We start from the raw sequence: 19,268 nt of genomic DNA, 5'->3' as shown, positions 1-19,268 counted from the left end.
GTGCAGAATGGGAGTGAAGAATAACTCTAACTTTTCAACTTGAGAAACTGTAAGGATGGAGCTACCATTTACTCAGATGGGGAAGACTATGGTAAGGGCAGGTTGGGAGAAAAGGAGAAGGAGCTGAGTTTTAAAAATGTGAAGTTTGAGATACCTTTGAGACATCTCGGGGAATATTTTAAATTGGAAGTTGAATGTAGGAGTTTAAAGTTCAGGATATATGTCCAGGTTAGTGATGAGTATTTGGATATCATCAGCATATAAATGATATTTAAAGCAATGGGATTGGATGAGTTGATCTATCCAAGAAAGTAAATGTAGATAAATAAGAACAGAGATCCAAAGGACAGGTCTTTGAACACTCCAACATTCATAAGTCAGGAAAACCAGTGAATGAGCCTGAGGAGTGGCCAGTGTGTTAGGAGGAAAGCCAAGTGATAATCCCAAAGGTAAGTAAAGGAAATATATCAAGGTTTAGAGAGTGGTCATCATGTTAAATGTAGCTGATAGGCTACATCTGGTAAGAATTGAGAATTGGTTTTGAATGGCAGAGTAGAGGCCATTGCTGACCCTGATTGAATTAGTTTTGGTGAGGATATGAAGTTGAAAGCCTAACTTGAGGATGTTCAAGAGAAGATGGAAAATGCAAACAGAACATGGACCACTCTTGGAAGAGTTTTTCTGTGAAAGAAATGGACCGTAGTTGAAAGTGGTTGATGGGGGACATTATATTATATTTGTATGCTGCTAGTAATGAAAAAGAAGTGGAAATGATTGATGATAGAAGAAATGGAGATTTGTTGGAGCAATTTCCTTGAGTTAGTGAAATGGGATAGGAACTAATTCACATGTGGAAGTTTTGGCCATGGATGGGAGCATGCCATTATTTTATGGGAAGAGATGCAGTATGTATGGTTCAGGTGTATTTAGTGTGGTAGATTTGTGTGAAACACTTGGAGGTTATCTTCTTTTTTTTTTAATTTAATTTTATTTTTTCAATGTTCCAAGATTTATTGTTTATGTACCACACCCAGTGCTCCATGCAATACATGCTCTCCTTAATACCCACCACCAGGCTCACCTAACCCCCCACACCCCTCCTCTCCAAAGCCCTCAGTTTGTTTCTCTGAATCCATGGTCTCTCATGGTTCTGGAGGTTATCTTCTGATAGCACTACTGTCTCAATTAAATAAAATGCAAGGTCATCCACTAAGAATAAGGAAGTAGCAAAAATGGCAGAACTTTGAGGAGGGATGAGAAGCTGAGAAACAGGCAGCCAAACAGGCAGAGAAGTTTGAAGAAGGGCATGTGGTACATTTCATGAACAGCAGTGAGACTCTCTGGAGGTCACTACTCAGGAATTCAAAGTGGAATCACCCATGTGCTTGTGTGTTTTCCTCCAGCTATGTTTGCAGGCACAAAAGAAGGTTGAGAATTAGTTTTAAGCATTTTGTTGTTGTTCATTTTTAGGTTTTCCCTAAGGAAGAGTGAGGGGAGAAAAGATGCCTGTCTATGTAGAGAACTGACTATAATGATGGGCTGTGGATTTTTATATGACTAAAAACAATAGGGTGAGGAATGAGGAACAATAAATTGAATGAATTTTAATCTGGTTGTGATTGAGGGATTGTTGAAATGTGAGTACAGCAGGAGAGAGAGCTGGAGATGGAGTTGGTAGTAAGTGTGGGATTATTCCAGCTGATCTTTTAGAGGGATAGCAGTAGAAGGTGATCATCTGGGATATGACATGGAATGGGTTTGTGAGATGAGATAGAGGACACAATTGTTGTAGAAGAGAAAGCCAAAGAATTGAGAAGCTAGAGTGTTGGATGGATCATCTATATTGATATTGAAAATACCAACCTGAAACTCTATATTGCTGCTTACTAGGGTGATTCCTGAAATGGTTAATTCTCAGGGAATATTTATTGAGTGAAATATTCCAAAATGATAATCAAGTTGCAGTTTCAGACTAATTTCTTGTGTGCACAGTTGAAGCAAAATAAGTAGATCCTATTTCACAGTGAGCCAAAGTGAGGATACTAATCTCTAAAAATAGAGTACAGCAAATTAGCTCTTTGGGGGAATTACTTGGCAAATTCTCTTTCCTTGGACCCTGCAAAACTTAGCTTCCCAAACACAACAGAATGAATTCACACAACATCAACAAGAACTTTTATCTTTAAAAATGTTTCTATTTCTATATAATTAGGTCTTTGGAAGGAAGACAAACATAAGCAGAGAGTATTGTGTACAGAGAAGGTGATGAAGGGGAAAAGAGTCAATGGAATTTGGATTTTTTCTCATCATTATGATGGTTCCTAGAGTTTAGCAATCTTTTTCTTTCTGGTCCCAATTAAAAGTAAGAGCTTTGAAGCTGACCTTTCCTTAGAAATAGTGGGTACTGTGAGAATGCAGTGCTGTATTTATACTGATAAATGGGTTGAGTTTCTAACATTTTGGGGTTGGTTTATTTGGTAGGTGAAATGTATTTTCCCATGGGAATAATTTTACATATGGAAGTCAATTTCCTAGGCCAGTCTTTGTCTTCATAATGAACCTAAAGTAATGAGTATTATTTTGTTTTGTCTTAATAAAAAGAGTTGTAATGTTTTATAATACCATGTTAATATATTTAGAAGGATTGTCTCTCCTTTCCTCTGGAGCTAGCTTATTTGATATATAATTACACCAATATGTCTTTCCTTTTAAGGAAAAACTGAGGTCCAGATTGCAGTGTTGAAAGTGATTCTTTCATTTGGCCAACATCTTAGTTTCCTCTAGAAGTAGAATCTCCTGAGAAATATGAGGGAAAGATAGAGGTAGGTCATTTCAGTGGCCTATTTTGGCTTTGAGTTCAAGCATCATTCTACAATTAAGCTCTACCAGTAATAAAGCAGACACTGTATTTTAACTCCTGTCTAGAACCTGTGTCTACACTCCAAATGGACCAGAATCCTTAGGAGAGAATAATGTGGTATATTGGTATCCTCAAACTTCAACAATATTATATAGTACCAGACCAAGCTGCACTTGGGTGGTGCCCTTCATGGATGCAAGTGAAGTCAGACTTGTCCACCAAATTCATCTGCTGCCTGTCTTTCCCTCACTGTTTGAGAGTTTCTCCCTGCCATTAACACTGTGCTCTCCTCTGCTCCTCTTTCACACCCTTCCCCTGCCATCACTGTTATGTCCCTGAAGGGGATATATGGTGTAATTTAGAGAGTTCTGGCAAGAGAATTCCCACCTCATTACCATTCATGCTGTTTGCAAATGTACCCATCTATTCTTTTTTGGAAAACAGTGTGGTTTGGGGAAAAGATATAACTTTGGAATGTTTTGACTTGAGTTGACTATCTACTTATTTTGGAATTTGGGAAACCTCATTAACTGTCTGAGACTTGGTTTCCTCATATGTAAAATAGAAGATGCCAACTTCGACATGACTTGAGTAGTTGTTCTGTGGATTGAATGTTTTCACCAGTATCTAACACTGTTTCTGGAACAATTAGGTAGATTAGCATGGATATCACCTCCCTCTTACTAACTTCAATGGTAGCATTTATCTACATTTTATAAAATGAGACAACTGGGACTCTGAGTGGGTAAGTAAATTGTAGAGCTGGGATTCACACCCATGTTCATCTTACTCCCATTACATTACAAGCTCAGCGCCCTCCCAGAGGACCCTTCATGTCATCCACGAGGATGGAGTATTAACTGAGGTTGCTGCTGGTGCCATCCCACAGCCACGGTCCCAGAACACCCCTGTCAGACAGCAGGGGGATGTCCTTTAAGCAGAATGGGCACCCACTGCAGGCTCGTCCTAATCGTGACTTTTGGTGATAAAATTTTTAACAAGAAAGGAGATCATTTTCTTTCTTCTTGAGATATCACTAGGCCCTATTAAAAATGGTTATTTTTTATTTTTTATTATTTTATTTTATTTTTTTTAAGATTTTGTTTATTTATTTGACAGAAAGATCACAAGTAGGCAGAGAGGCGGCGGGGGGCGGGGGAGCAGGCTCCCTGCTGAGCAGAGAGCCCGATGCGGGGCTCGATCCCAGGACCCTGAGATCATGACCTGAGCCGAAGGCAGAGGCTTAACCCACTGAGCCACCCAGGTGCCCCAAAAATGGTTATTTTTTAAAATAATGATTAGAAAAAGCCATACTGGGTAGAATGCCAAATCCAAGAATCTCAGATTAGATACAACTCTCAAAACTAAAAGACCATATATCTAGTAAAAAAGTGGAGAGAAACATGTAAGGCACATCATTTTTTCTTTTATTTATTTATTTATTTTTAAAGATTTTATTTATGAGATCATATGATAGTTGTCTTTCTCCGGGAGAGGGGGAGCGGGCTATGGACATTGGGGAGGGGAGGCGAACCATAAGAGACTATGGACTCTGAAAAACAACCTGAGGGTTTTGAAGGGTCAGGGGTGGGAAGTTGGGGCAACCTGAGGGTTTTGAAGGGTCAGGGGTGGGAGGTTGGGGGAACAGGTGGTAGGTAATAGGGAGGGCACGTTTTGCATGGAGCACTGGGTGTTGTGCAAAAAGAATGAATACTGTTACGCTGAAAAAATAAATAAAATGGGAAAAAAAAGATTTTATTTATGAGAGAGAGAAAGAGAGAGCATGAGCAGGGAAGAGGGAAAAACAGATGCTGAGCAGGGGGTTTGGTGCAGGACTTGATCTCAGGACCCTGGAATCATGACCTGAGCCAAAGGCAGAGGCCTAACTGACTGACACCCAGGAGGCCCTCATTTTGGCTTTTTAATAACTAAGAATGAGACAGAACTTTTTAAAAGACAAAGATAAAGATATGGCCACTTGTGGCTCCTTGTGTGGAAGGAAAGCACCACAAATCTCCTGAAGTCAATTGATCTGAGTAAGAGTAACTTGGTCATCACACACCAGGTGTGTACATTTCAATCACCAACAAAACAGATAGGAGGAATTACTAGGGCTTTGGAAGGTTTTGGATTACAAGTAACTTCTTGATGAGAAAGTCAGTATTGGAAATATTTTCTATGTCAAGTTAAAAAAGTTGACTGTATCTCTCCAAGGATGAAGTTGTCTTCCAAGAATTTATTTTACTTGCAGAAGTGACAGGTAGGGTGACAAAGTGATGGAAAAAGAGGAATGAAAATGACTGAAGGAAATCACAAGAAGGAGAGATGCCAAAAGGAGAAAAGAGAGAGAGACACATGATGTAGTGCAAGGAAAAAAGAAAACATTATGGTCTGGGGTGGCTTCCAGACAACTCTACCAACTTCATTTGCTTTTTTCATCAGAAACTCTGGGGAAAGACATAATCATTTCTCAATTGAAATTTAATTCCTTTGTAGCTGTGTAGGTGGTAAATAAGTTTGGATTACTGTGCTAGTCTTCCGTGTTCCAGGTATCCTCTTGTCTCATTCCTACATTGCAGCCATCTGGCAGTAATAAATCTCTGTGTGGTTTCCATCTGTGGGTGGAGAGGGAGAGTGACATGCTTCTTTATTCAGGGAACGTTGCATGTAGTTTTGGTTCTAAGAAGGACCCTGGCACTAAAGACGTAGATTCACTCTCAGAAAGCACAAGTCTCATGGAAATAGGTATTTTTAGATAGGACCTTCTTGGAATTAGATGCTTCCAACACCACAAGCAAGCCTATGTGAGCTTGGGCAAGAGTTTGATTGCTCTGTGTTTCAGTTTGCTCATCCATAAAGAAGAGGATAAGGCCCTTGTAGGATTTTGTAAAAGGCAAATGCAATTATAGGTGTAAAAGTCACATAGTGTCTGGCACACAGGAAATTGAATCGATCAGGGTTCATTCAGAAAGCAGAAATTCTAACTCACATCTTAACAGAAGAGAATTTAATATAGGGGATTGGTAAAATAGGGATTGGAGGAACAATGGGAAAAACAAAACAAAATAAAAGCCAGCCAACAAACAAAAGCCAAAAGTCCCCATGAGGTAGCACAGGCATAGTAACTGGAGAATGAAAGAATGTTGTGAGGTTATCAGAATGTGGACCTGAGGAGAAGGAGCTCACAACCCAAGCCTCTAGGAGGGGACACCAGCCAGCACCATGTGTTTCTGAAGAAGCACAGTGAGACCAATCTTGAGAGTGTGGGAAACTAACAAACTGGAAACAAAAATAAACTGCTTCTGCCCAGGTAAAGAGCTCTTGTCTGTGTGACACAGACAGGAACAGAGAGTCAAGCAGGAGGGAGCTTATTGCTTCTTCCTCTTCCACTGTCTCCATCTCTCTAGCAGCCCAGTGGGCAGGGCATGGAAGAGAACACTTGGCAACAAAGAAATATGGTTTATCACCTCAACCCCCACATCAGAGCAGAGCACAGAAGGGTGGTAATGGAGTTGAGAGGCAGTAGTTTAATAACTTGGTCATAAGTGCTCAATAAATATTGGCCATACTCTTTATCTGGTATCTCCTCCCCACCTCCCCTCCCTCTTTAATTTTTTCCCTAGTAATCTTGATTTTTTTTTTTTTTTATTCTGTATACTGAAGGATAAAACCAAGGATGGCAAGGTAAAGATTCCATGGATCTCAGCAGAAGAAAAGAATAAAGAGAGAAAGAGCCTAGTCTCAGAAGAAGTTGGAAGCTTTGGCTGTAGGATCATACTTCAGTTTTTTTGGCAGATCAGATTTTGAGTCACTTTGTGTGACTCTCCCATAAGGGAAATTTGCTGATGCGTCGAGTGAAGAGCTTTTCTATTAAACAGGAAATACTTTTCATACAAAAGTCAGGGCTGCAGGGTTGGTTCAACATCCGCAAATCAATCAATGTGATAGAACACATTAATAAAAGAAAGAACAAGAACCATATGATACTCTCAATAGATGCTGAAAAAGCATTTGACAAAGTACAGCATCCCTTCCTGATCAAAACTCTTCAAAGTGTGGGGATAGAGGGCACATACCTCAATATTATCAAAGCCATCTATGAAAAACCCACCGCAAATATCATTCTCAATGGAGAAAATCTGAAAGCTTTTCCGTTAAGGTCAGGAACACGGCAGGGATGTCCATTATCACCACTGCTATTCAACATAGTACTAGAAGTCCTAGCCTCAGCAATCAGACAACAAAAAGAAATTAAAGGCATCCAAATTGGTAAAGAAGAAGTCAAACTATCACTCTTCGCAGATGATATGATACTATATGTGGAAAACCCAAAAGACTCCACTCCAAAACTGCTAGAACTTGTTCAGGAATTCAGTAAAGTGTCAGGATATAAAATCAATGCACAGAAATCAGTTGCATTTCTGTACACCAACAACAAGACTGAAGAAAGAGAAATTAAGGAGTCAATCCCATTTACAATTGTACCCAAAACTATAAGATACCTAGGAATAAACCTAACCAAAGAGACTAAGAATCTATACACAGAAAATTATAAAGTACTCATGAAAGAAATTGAGGAAGACACAAAAAAATGGAAAAATGTTCCATGCTCCTGGATTGGAAGAATAAATATTGTGAAAATGTCTATGCTACCTAAAGCAATCTACACATTTAATGCAATCCCTATCAAAATACCATCCATTTTTTTCAAAGAAATGGAACAAATAATCCTCAAATTTATATGGAACCAGAAAAGACCTCGAATAGCCAAAGGAATATTGAAGAACAAAGCCAAAGTTGGTGGCATTACAATTCCGGACTTCAAGCTCTATTACAAAGCTGTCATCATCAAGACAGCATGGTACTGGCACAAAAACAGACACATAGATCAGTGGAACAGAATAGAGAGCTCAGAAATCGACCCTCAACTCTATGGTCAACTAATCTTCGACAAAGCAGGAAAGAATGTCCTATGGAAAAAAGACAGCCTCTTCAATAAATGGTGCTGGGAAAATTGGACAGCCACATGCAGAAAAATGAAATTGGACCACTTCCTTACACCACACACAAAAATAGACTCCAAATGGATGAAGGACCTCAATGTGAGAAAGGAATCCATCAAAATCCTTGAGGAGAATGCAGGCAGCAACCTCTTTGACCTCAGCCGTAGCAACATCTTCCTAGGAACAACGGCAAAGGCAAGGGAAGCAAGGGCAAAAATAAACTGTTGGGATTTCATCAAGATCAAAAGCTTTTGCACAGCAAAGGAAACAGTTAACAAAACCAAAAGACAACTGACAGAATGGGAGAAGATATTTGCAAACGACATATCAGATAAAGGGCTAGTATCCAAAATCTATAAGGAACTTAGCAAACTCAACACCCAAAGAACAAACAATCCAATCAAGAAATGGGCAGAGGACATGAACAGACATTTCTGCAAAGAAGACATCCAGATGGCCAACAGACACATGAAAAAATGCTCCACGTCACTCGGCATCAGGGAAATACAAATCAAAACCACAATGAGATATCACCTCACACCAGTCAGAATGGCTAAAATTAACAAGTCAGGAAATGACAGATGCTGGAGAGGATGTGGAGAAAGGGGAACCCTCCTCCACTGTTGGTGGGAATGCAAGCTGGTGCAACCACTCTGGAAAACAGCATGGAGGTTCCTCAAAATGTTGAAAATAGAACTACCCTATGACCCAGCAATTGCACTACTGGGTATTTACCCTAAAGATACAAACATAGTGATCCGAAGGGGCACGTGTACCCGAATGTTTATAGCAGCAATGTCTACAATAGCCAGACTATGGAAAGAACCTAGATGTCCATCAACAGATGAATGGATAAAGAAGATGTGGTATATATACACAATGGAATACTATGCAGCCATCAAAAGAAATGAAATCTTGCCATTTGCGACGACGTGGATGGAACTAGAGCGTATCATGCTTAGTGAAATAAGTCAATCGGAGAAAGACAACTATCATATGATCTCCCTGATATGAGGACATGGAGAAGCAACATGGGGGGGTAGGAGATAGGAGAAGAATCAATGAAACAAGATGGGATTGGGAGGGAGACAAACCATAAATGACTCTTAATCTCACAAAACAAACTGGGGGTTGCTGCGGGGAGGTGGGATTGGGGGAGGGGGAGGGGGCTATGGACATTGGGGAGGGGAAGCGAACCATAAGAGACTATGGACTCTGAAAAACAACCTGAGGGTTTTGAAGGGTCAGGGGTGGGAGGTTGGGGCAACCTGAGGGTTTTGAAGGGTCAGGGGTGGGAGGTTGGGGGAACAGGTGGTGGGTAATGGGGAGGGCACGTTTTGCATGGAGCACTGGGTGTTGTGCAAAAAGAATGAATACTGTTACGCTGAAAAAATAAATAAAATAAGAAAAAAAAAAAAAAAAAAAAAAAAGTCAGGGTAGGGCCGCTTGGGTTGCTCAATGGGTTAAGCGTCTCCCTTCGGCTCAGGTCATGATCTCAGGGTCTTGGGATCAAGCCCTGCATTGGGCTCTCTGCTCAGCAGGCCTGCTTCCCCCTCTCTCTCTGCTTGCCTGTCTGCTTACTTGTGATCTCTATCTGTCAAATAAATAAATAAATAAACTCTTTAGAACAATAAGTCAGGATAAAGTTAATGCATTGCTCTCTCATTAGTACGTTTGCCCTAGAGGAGGGAGGATAGGCAGCTGAACATTTCTCAGGAAGGATGGAAGAGCATAGGTAGAGAAACCTGTTGGGTGGGACTGGAAAGGCAAGCGAGAGGAGAGGCTGGGATGTAGCCAACCCCCTGGTCTGCATGTGTCAGCCTGATGTGTACTGTGTGGCTGCTTCTGGATCACAGTAGGTGTGCTTGGGATTCAAAGACATTCAAGATGCAGTTATCACTCTCATAGTGCTCCAAGAAATCAAGTACAAAAATGTCTAAATGTTAGACATGCCTCAAGAGGTCACAGCCAATCCTTCCTTCTTCACTGGATCAGCTCCATTTCTTGCCTTTTCAAACCTCAGGTTTTTATTTTTGTTTTTTATTTTATAAACTTTGACAATAGCCAATGGGTTTTCTATGTAGAAAATAATTTAAAGTTATTAAAAAAAAGTCAGTGAACTTATTTGTGGAGCATAACAAAGAACATGGAGGATATGCGGAGATGGAGAGGAGAAGGGAGTTGTGGGAAATTGGAAGGGGAGATGAACCATGAGAGACTATGGACTCTGAAAAACAACCCGAGGGTTTTGAAGGGGTGGGGGGTGGGAGGTTGGGGAATCAGGTGGAGGGTAATAGAGAGGGCACGTATTGCATGGAGCACTGGGTGTGGTGCAAAAACAATGAGTACTGTTATGCTGAAAATAAATAATTAAAAAAAAGTCAGTGAGGATGAAGAAAATACATAATTTTGTCATTTCAAGATGGTCAAATACCACTCTACAAAACCCGACAACTTGGGGTGGGATAGTCATTTGGATAGTGACCTATCTATCTATCCATCTGTCTATCCATCCATCCATCCATCCATCCATCTGTCCATTCTGTCCATTGTCCTGTTTCTTCTGTTTATCCAGCCCACAAATCTCTTGAGTGCCTATTACAGAACAGAAGACCTGGTACACAGTGCTGGGACTATTATAGATGACAATATAGTTTCTGCCCTCAAACTCTAGCAGTGAGAGACAGGGATACAAAAACTAAATTATAACAAAATGGCAAGTGTTTTTATAGAAGCATGAACAAGATACAAATTTCTTGGTATGAAAGATATTATTATTATTATTGCTTTTAAATTTTATTTTATTTTTTTTCAGTGTTCTAAGTTTCACTGTTCATGCACCACACCCAGTGCTCCTTGTAATACATACCCTCCTTAATATTCACCACTAGGCTCACCCAACCCTCCACCCTTCTTCCCTCAAAACCACAGTTTGTTTCTCAGAGTCCACAATCTCTCCTGGTTTGTCACCCCAATTTCCCCCAACTCATTTCGCCTCTCTATCTCCCAATGTGCTCTGTGTTATTCTTTTGGCTCCACAAGTAAGTGAAACCATATGATAATTGACTCCCTCTGCTCGAGTTATTTCGCTCAGCATAATCTCCTCCAGTCCAGTCCATGTTGATACAAAACTTGGGTATTCATCCTTTGTAATGGAGGCATAATATTCCACTGTATATATGGACCATATCTTCTTTATCCATTCATCTGTTGAAGGGCATCTTGATTCTTTCCACAGTTTGGCGATTGTGGCCATTGCTGCTATGAACATTGGGGTACAGATACTCTTTCTGGTTCACACTCTTCTGGTATAAAAGATATTATTAAAAGTAAAACTAAAGCAATAGGAAAACAATTCCTAGGATGTTCAGTGTAGCACCTTAATCAGGTGGTGTAGAGCCTTGTCTCAGATTCTGGATCTTGCCATTATTGGCTCTGTCAGCCACAGTCTTAAATTTTTTTTGTGGCTTTATTATTTTTTTTAAAGATTTATTTATTTGAGGGGGGCAGGGGCAGAAGGGGAGGGAGAGAGACTCCCTGCTGAGCACAGAGCTCAATGTGGGGCTTGATCTCAGGATACTGAGATTACAACCTGAGCTGGCCAAGAGTGGGCCACATAACTGACTGAACCACCAGGTGCCCCTATACCTTTATTTATTTATTTTTTTAATATTTAGAATGGACTAACAGTACTTAGCTCATAAAATTACAAGTATAATTAAATGATTCAACACATATAAAGCAATTAGAATCATGTCTAGCATATAAAAAGCATTAAAATGTTGGCTAATATTAATATTTGTGTATTAACTTAGAGTTTAAATTCATCATTGCATTTAATCCTTAAAACCTTCCCTTGCCCTGGGAAAAAAGGCAGAATTGTTATTACTTTCCAAACAGGGAGAATGAGGTCCAGGGAGGTTATTTTTTTGGGGAAAAGCCACAGAACGTCACAGCAGTGGAGCTGGAAATCTATCTCAGTGCTTCTTCTATAGTGTTCTTTCTGTTATGCCACGAAGCATAATAGGTTGACTTGGAAAAGCTACTGTTGTTCCCCAAGCATCAGAGCGACTGACTGACTGCAGCTGGGCTGACTGTAAACACCGCCAAACGACACAGGCTGTAGCCTAACCCAGTCACTGCGGCTTTGCCCACATCTGCCACTCAATACAAGGCCCCCAGTGATGAAGGGACAGGAGGCGTGGGTCAGGGAGCTGCCAAACACCAAGCACACATCTTAATTGGTTACAGGCAGTCACCTCCGTCCAAATCCTTGATGGGAAAATGGTTCCCACAGGGGTCCAGAGAATTAGGAATTCAATGTCCTTTTCACATCAAAACTGGCTTTGGAGTCTGAAATCACTCAAAAGTGAGCTATTTTTGATTAATATTCTATTCCACATGTGGGTAGGTTTTCTAGATTGCTCCATTCAGCATTGGGGTTGGGTCCTGTGAAAATGCATCAGAGCTCTGAGCGCTGAGAACCTGAGGCTGAGAGAGAAACAGGAAATGGTGCAGGAGCCCAGGACTTACCAGGAAAGGAAGCACAGACTACAACTTGTGGCTGCCTCCGAATGAAGGGGGTGCAGTGATTATGAAATGGGACTTGGAAGACTTGTGGGCCTGTTCATTTAAGTTCATCTCTCTCTCTCTCTTTTTTAAAATGTAAACTTTTTGTGTTCTTTTTTTTTCTGTTTAAAGATTTTATTTATTTATTTATCAGAGAGAGAGAGAGAGAGCATAAGCAGGGGGAACGACCGGCAGAGCAGGCAGAGGGAGAAGCAGTCTCGCTGTTAGCAAGGAGCCTGATGCAGAACTTGATCCCAGGACCCTGGGATCTTGACTTAAGCCAAAGGCAGCCACTTAACTGACTGAGCCATTTTGAATCATAAGAGTATGTTCTTTTACACATGTATAAATAGTTTTAAAGTTTTGCCTTTAATATTTAAATATATAAACTATTCAGAATCAATGTTTATATACGCGTTTACATCCATGATGCAGATATCCACTGCAACATATTTTTTTAAAACAAGTGATTGTACCCCAATGTTTATTGCAGCAATGGCTACGGTCGCCAAACTGTGGAAAGAACCAAGATGCCCTTCAACGGATGAATGGATAAGGAAGATGTGGTCCATATACACAATGGAGTATTATGCCTCCATCAGAAAGGACGAATACCCAACTTTTGTATCAACATGGACGGGACTGGAAGAAATTATGCTGAGCGAAATAAGTCAAGCAGAGAGAGTCAAGTATCATATGGTCTCACTTATTTGTGGAGCATAACAAATAACATGGAGGACATGGGGAGATGGAGAGGAGAGGGAGTTGAGGGAAACTGGAAGGGGAGATGAACCATGAGAGACTATGGACTCTGAAAAACAACCAGAGGGTTATGAAGGGGCGGCAGGGGGTTGGGGGGGGTGGGAGGTTGAGGAACCAGGTGGTGGGTAATAGGGAGGGCACGTACTGCATGGAGCACTGGGTGTGATGCCAAAACAATGAACACTGTTATGCTGTAAATAAACAAATAAAAATAAAAAAACAACAACAACAACAAAAAAAAACAAACAAGTGATTGATTCTCACAATACCATTTACTGAATGGTCCATATTGTCTCATATAATCTGAAATACCAACTCTGATGTATATCATATTTCTGAAGGTAATTATTATTTTAATTAATGATAGATTAATTGAAAAAATGTATATGAAGCTCTATGAAGTACATATTTGTATCTTTGTTTTACATAGAACTTGGCCAGAGTTGCATGGAAAATGACACAAATCCTTTTGACAGCAATGTCCATGCTCCTAACACTTGGGGAAATGAGAAAGTCAAGTCATGCTGGGATTTGGGGAAACCAGGAGTTATTTCCACAAAAAATTAGAAGCCACCAAAATGCTTTCAGCAGGGCAATGACATACTTTGATTTTCATTTTAATGAGTCTTTAGAATTGGATAAAATTAGGTCATGAGAAGGAAGTCGTGGTTGGGGGAGACATCAGTTCGTAGGCTCTTACAGTGGTCCAGGTGTGAGGTGCTGGCACCTGGACCTCCAGGGCTTCAGTGGAGATGGAGATAAGCAAATGGTTTTGAGATATTTTTGGAGGCAAGCACATCAGGACTTGCTGTTCAAGTAGATTTAACTGGAGGCTGAGAGAAGGGGAAGAATCAAGGAGGACATGTGGAGAGCGCAGCAGGGTGATGGTGGTGCCAGTTGAAATAGGGAAACCTAGGGTGTCACTAGGGGAGTCAAGGAGACACATTAATTTGTGATGTCTATGAGACAAGATGTCAACAGGCACACTTGAGATACAAGTTTGGAGCTGGGGCGGGGAGGGAGTTTGGACTATTGATGCACACTTGCATTGATTAGTGACTTTAGCTGGGAGATTTATACAGGAATGGTATTATAAGGACTCCTGATTTTGGTGAACTAGAAAGACAGTAGTAAGTGATATTGGAGAGAATAAATGCAGATGACTCTTTCAAGAAGCTCAGCTGTGAAGGAAAGGAGAACGAAGGCAGAAGAAACAGAAGTAGAGGTGGGTAGAGGGTTGAGCAACTTTTTTTTTTTTATGAGACTGACGCGCTACCTACTGCGCTAACGAGGCACCTAACTTTTTTTTTTTTATAAGATGAGAGGGTTGTATACTGTGTAGAAGGAATTAATACAGAAGTAGTGGTCAAAAATAAAGGAAGGAGAGATAAAACTAAAATAACATGACTGAAGAGGCAGGGGGTTGAGGAGATGTGGTGGAGAGATAACCTTTCCTTGGAGGCCAGAGAAGCAGCATGCCATTTCCTGAAAGTGGCAGAGGAAGGTGACACTGTAATGTGATGTCAAGCCGGGTAGTTTGGGTTTGCATTGGGCTCTGCAGTTTACAAGTGATAGAACATTTTAAATCTTATTTTCTTCACTGGTAATATGGGAATGATGATACTATTACCCATGTGTAGGACTGTTATAAGGACTAGATGAGATATGTAGAGCATTTAGCATAGAGTTTAGTAGATATGAGGTTATACTGTGTTAATGAATATAGGTTTGCATCTATAGGTGGGAAGCCAAAGGTATTCACACTGAGCCCCCCCAGTTGCTCAATGAGTTGGTATTGGGCTGGGTTATGAAGACCACCTGTTTGCAGGAGCCATTCCAGATGATGGAGAGGGAATGATTGCCAGCAACCCTATCTTTCTGCTGGCATTACTATAGCAGGGAAAAGTGGTTTAAAGTGAGAATGAAGGGCAAGAATTCAGACTATTCTTGTCCTGGTTGATACAAGTGACAGAGACTGGACTGAATCTCTCGCCTTCTTGGAACTGGCCCCCAAATAACATGAGAGGTTCTAGGAAACTGGAAACAAAACCCCTCTTTCTGGCTGCAAAAGCTGTGGACAGTGCTGCCTGTTTGACAGGTTGCCTCTTTGAAACATGACACAATGTGTTCTGCTTTATGTAGAACTTGTTTGGAGTTCAACTGCCTTTTTCTTTCAGGGTATCTGTGGTTATGGGAGGGCAGATTTCAGCTCCTCAAAATTATGCAGACATTTAGTCCAATGCAGGTCTGAAGATGCATTGCAAAAAGTTCTGATGGTGATCAGAATATAGAGTTGATCCTGGCTCTTTTACTATTGAACTGTGTGACATTGGTCAGCATCTGGAAAAGGAGAGATTGTGGTCTGAAAAGCTGATGATTCACAGCAGTGAATCTAGTTCTCCAACCACTTGCAACACAAGTTGCCTGAGAGGTGATGATTCTTCTCACACCTTGAAGGTGTATGGAAAGAGATTTTGTTGGCAGAAGGATGTCAATTAATGTAATTAATTGCTAATTACCCATTGTTCTTTCCTGTTTTCTTTCTTTCTTTCTTTCTTTCTTTCTTTCTTTCTTTCTTTTATAGATTTTTAAAGATTTTATTTATTTACTTGATTTTTTTTTAAAGATTTTATTTATTTACTTGACAGATAGAGACAGAGAGAGAGGGAACACCAGCTGGGGGAGTGGGAGAGGGGGAAGCAGACATCCCGCTGAGCAGGGAGCCCCATGAGGGGCTAGATCCCAGGACCCTGGATCATGACCTGAGCCAAAGGCAGATGCTTAACAACTAAGCCACCCAGGCACCCCTGTTCTTTCCTGTTTCTTAATAGGTTTGTTTAAGAAAACATTAATTGTGGGGACCCTGGGTGGTGCAGTTAGGTGTCTAACTCTGGTTGTGACTCAGGTCACGATCTTGGGCTCTTGGGATTGAGCCCTGGGTCAGGCTTAGTGCTCAGCACAAAGTCTGCTTAAGACTTTCTTCCTTGGAGCACTGGTGTGGCTCAGTCGATTAAGCATCTGCCTTCAGCTCAGGTCATGATCTCAGCGTCCTGGGATGGAGCCCTGCATCAGGATCACTGCTCAGCTGGGAGCCTGCTTCTCCCTCTTTCCCCTGCTAATGTGCACTCTCTCTCTCTCAAATAAATAAAACCTTAAAAAAAAAAAGACCCTCTCCCTTTCCCTCTGCCCCTCCCCATCATGCTCTCTCTCTAAAATAAATAAATCTTTAAAAAAAGATAAAACATTTATTGAGGGCCCTCCTTACTAGGTGCTAAAAGTCTGGTAGTCATCCAGACAGATCTAGCCCTGTGTTCATGGGCATCATGACCTTATTTTTACTAAGGCACCTCCCAAAGGATCTTCATTTCTCAATAGAGTATGTTTTGATACTTCACTTAATGTTTTGGACTCAGCTTAATTCTCATCATCAAATATCATGTACTCAGAAGATGATTTTTATTTACATTTGTATGTTCAGTGTCCAGCATAATTCCTGGCATGTACAAGGTGTGCAATAATATCTGAAAGAAAATCCAGTTTGTGAAGGTGTCATCTGGAAAATGTCATTTCTGTTTTGGTGTATTGTGGAGGCAAGAGCATAAGTGGTAAGGAATTAACATTTGTTTAGCATTTATTATATAACATTTGTTATGTAATTTTGTGGTACCTTAAATACATTTTTATTTGATTTTGTATATGTATCATTTGTATATGATTCTTTATAATTGCTTGCTTTTCTAAAATGAGAAAAGGGGGTCCAGAAATGATATGTAACTATTTCATGTTACTTAGCTATTATGTAGCAGAGAACCTGATTTAAATCATGATTGGTTTGACTCCAAGGATTATGCTTGCTTCTATTTGTATTTTTTTTTTTGTAGTTTCAGGAATTACTATTGTAATCAGATGCAAAAAACCCACCAGTGATATTACATAAATAAAGGCTCCATGATACTTTGGGATCTCCAGGTCCTATCTGGCTGGTGTCAGACTTTCTCCAGCTTCGCTGTCACTGACCACAGAGGTCCCAAAGGCTATAGGACAGAATAGACCCCAGATGGATGATGGCATGAAATTATAAACTGGAGACAAAATAAGTGTCATTGTTGTTTTTAACCTTGGTGATAATAATGGCTTACGGCTTGCAAAACACTTGTTCACATGTCAACTCTGCTGGGAAGTAGACAAGGCAGGGGTCAGCAAGCTTAAGTCGATCATCGGAGCTCACACTGCTGGTTAGTGACCTGGCTGAGTCTGGTCTTTGTGCTCTTTGTCCAGTGATATATAGAATCATGAAAGATACTCTCGGTTGGGACTGACCACATGTATGACAACTATAAGCTAACCCAGCAGATACACAGATTTATAGCTAGGCCTAAAATAGTAACAACATAATTTCATAACAGCTTACAATTTATCTTTCCTGTTGGAAAGGAAAGATTCCCTTTCTTCTTTCTTCCTTTGTGCTTTGTAAGAAAACCAAGTTGTGGGTTGCAATCAGGAGCAGATAATGGGGTCCTCTCAGTTTGTTCAATTTCCAGACCATCACAAAGGAAGGAAATGCTTTTCTGTCATTTGGAAATGGGAATAAACAGGACTCTGAGTCAAGCAATTTACAAGAGACCTGAGCAATTATGATACTTTAACCTGTCCTGAAAGGAGCTCCTCACTCAAGAGTTCTTTGTGGATCTTCTAATGTGTTCATCTAAAATTGCAGCCAGTGATGGCACCAGAAGGCACATCTATCTTTCTTCCTTCCTTCCTCCCTCCCTTACTTCTTCTATCCCTCCCTCTTTTCCTTCCTTCCTTCCTCCCTCCCTCCCTCCTTCCTTCCTTCCTCCCTCCCTTTCCCAGAGGAGGTAAGACACAGTTTACTTCTGAGCTGACCACTCACCAAGAATTACACTGTGCATTTCACCAGTGCTGTTTGTTTTCCTGTCCTTTCTCCTCTGAGTTATATTCTGTGCTTGGATCATTCCAGTTCCTCTGAAGATAGGCAGTTTGGTTTTAAAGAAGCACTAGTGGATTTAGGAAACATAGCATCTGTGCTTGGTCATCTGGCTTCGTGATCTCTAGAGAAACATTTTATAAACCTCACTTCCCTCATCTTTGAAATGGGAGTAAGATCAGTCTCAGAATGTTGAGTGAGTGAAATAAAACACTGTCTGTGAAAAAGACTCTGCACATAAAATTGATCTATCTTAATTATCATGTCTTTTCACATTTGTGGTTCTATCTCTTCTTTTGAAACTTACCCTCCATTTCCAACAAATGCTCCTTCCTCAAATGTGTCCTTTGTCATTCTTTTTTGGAAGGCTTGGGGCTCTGTGATGGTAAATTTTATGTCAACTTAATTGGGCCACGGTGCTCAGGGAGTTGGCCAAACATTATAAATATAAATATATCATATAAATCTATTGATTTTTGAGTAAAGCACATTGCCCTTCATAGTGTAGGTGGGCTTCATCTAATCAGTTGAAGTTAGAGCAAAAGACTGACCTCTGCAGAACAAGAGGGATTCTGCAGCAGATGGTCTTCAGATTCAAACTACAGCCTTGGCTCTTACTGGGTCTTTGGCCTGCTGGCCCACACTGCAGATTTTGGACTTATCAACTCCCATAACCATGAGATCCAATTCCTTAGAATATATCTCATTCTATGTATGTACATACATATACTAATGGTTCTGTTTCCCTGGACAAGATGGCTTGTGATAGCATCCTTCTGAGGTTGCCACTGAGTTAAGAATCAATGGCCCGCCATCCAAGCCTCTAAGCTGCCTGGTCCATCAGGATACTGGGCTGGGATGCTGGTGCATGATGACCCCCTCAACACCTTATGTTGGGATTCTCTGGGGTTCTCAGTTCCTTTCTGTGAACTTCTTTATCCAACAAGACCAGACAAGGCACAAATATTTTCCAGGGATGTTCCTTTTTTGGAGATTGGAAGATTGAGGGACTTTGTGTCTGGCCTACTTAAACATCATGTTACTCCTCTCCTTAGGCACCATGGTGGATCCATACTCCTACCATATCATTTGCAAAAACCTGAGAGCATCTATCATCGTCTTGTCC

The sequence above is a fragment of the Meles meles genome, chromosome 2 (genome assembly GCF_922984935.1).
Source record: "Meles meles chromosome 2, mMelMel3.1 paternal haplotype, whole genome shotgun sequence".
In the NCBI taxonomy this organism is placed as follows: domain Eukaryota; kingdom Metazoa; phylum Chordata; class Mammalia; order Carnivora; family Mustelidae; genus Meles; species Meles meles.
The sequence above is the reverse complement of the archived record's forward strand: the minus strand, read 5'-3'. Positions refer to the sequence as shown.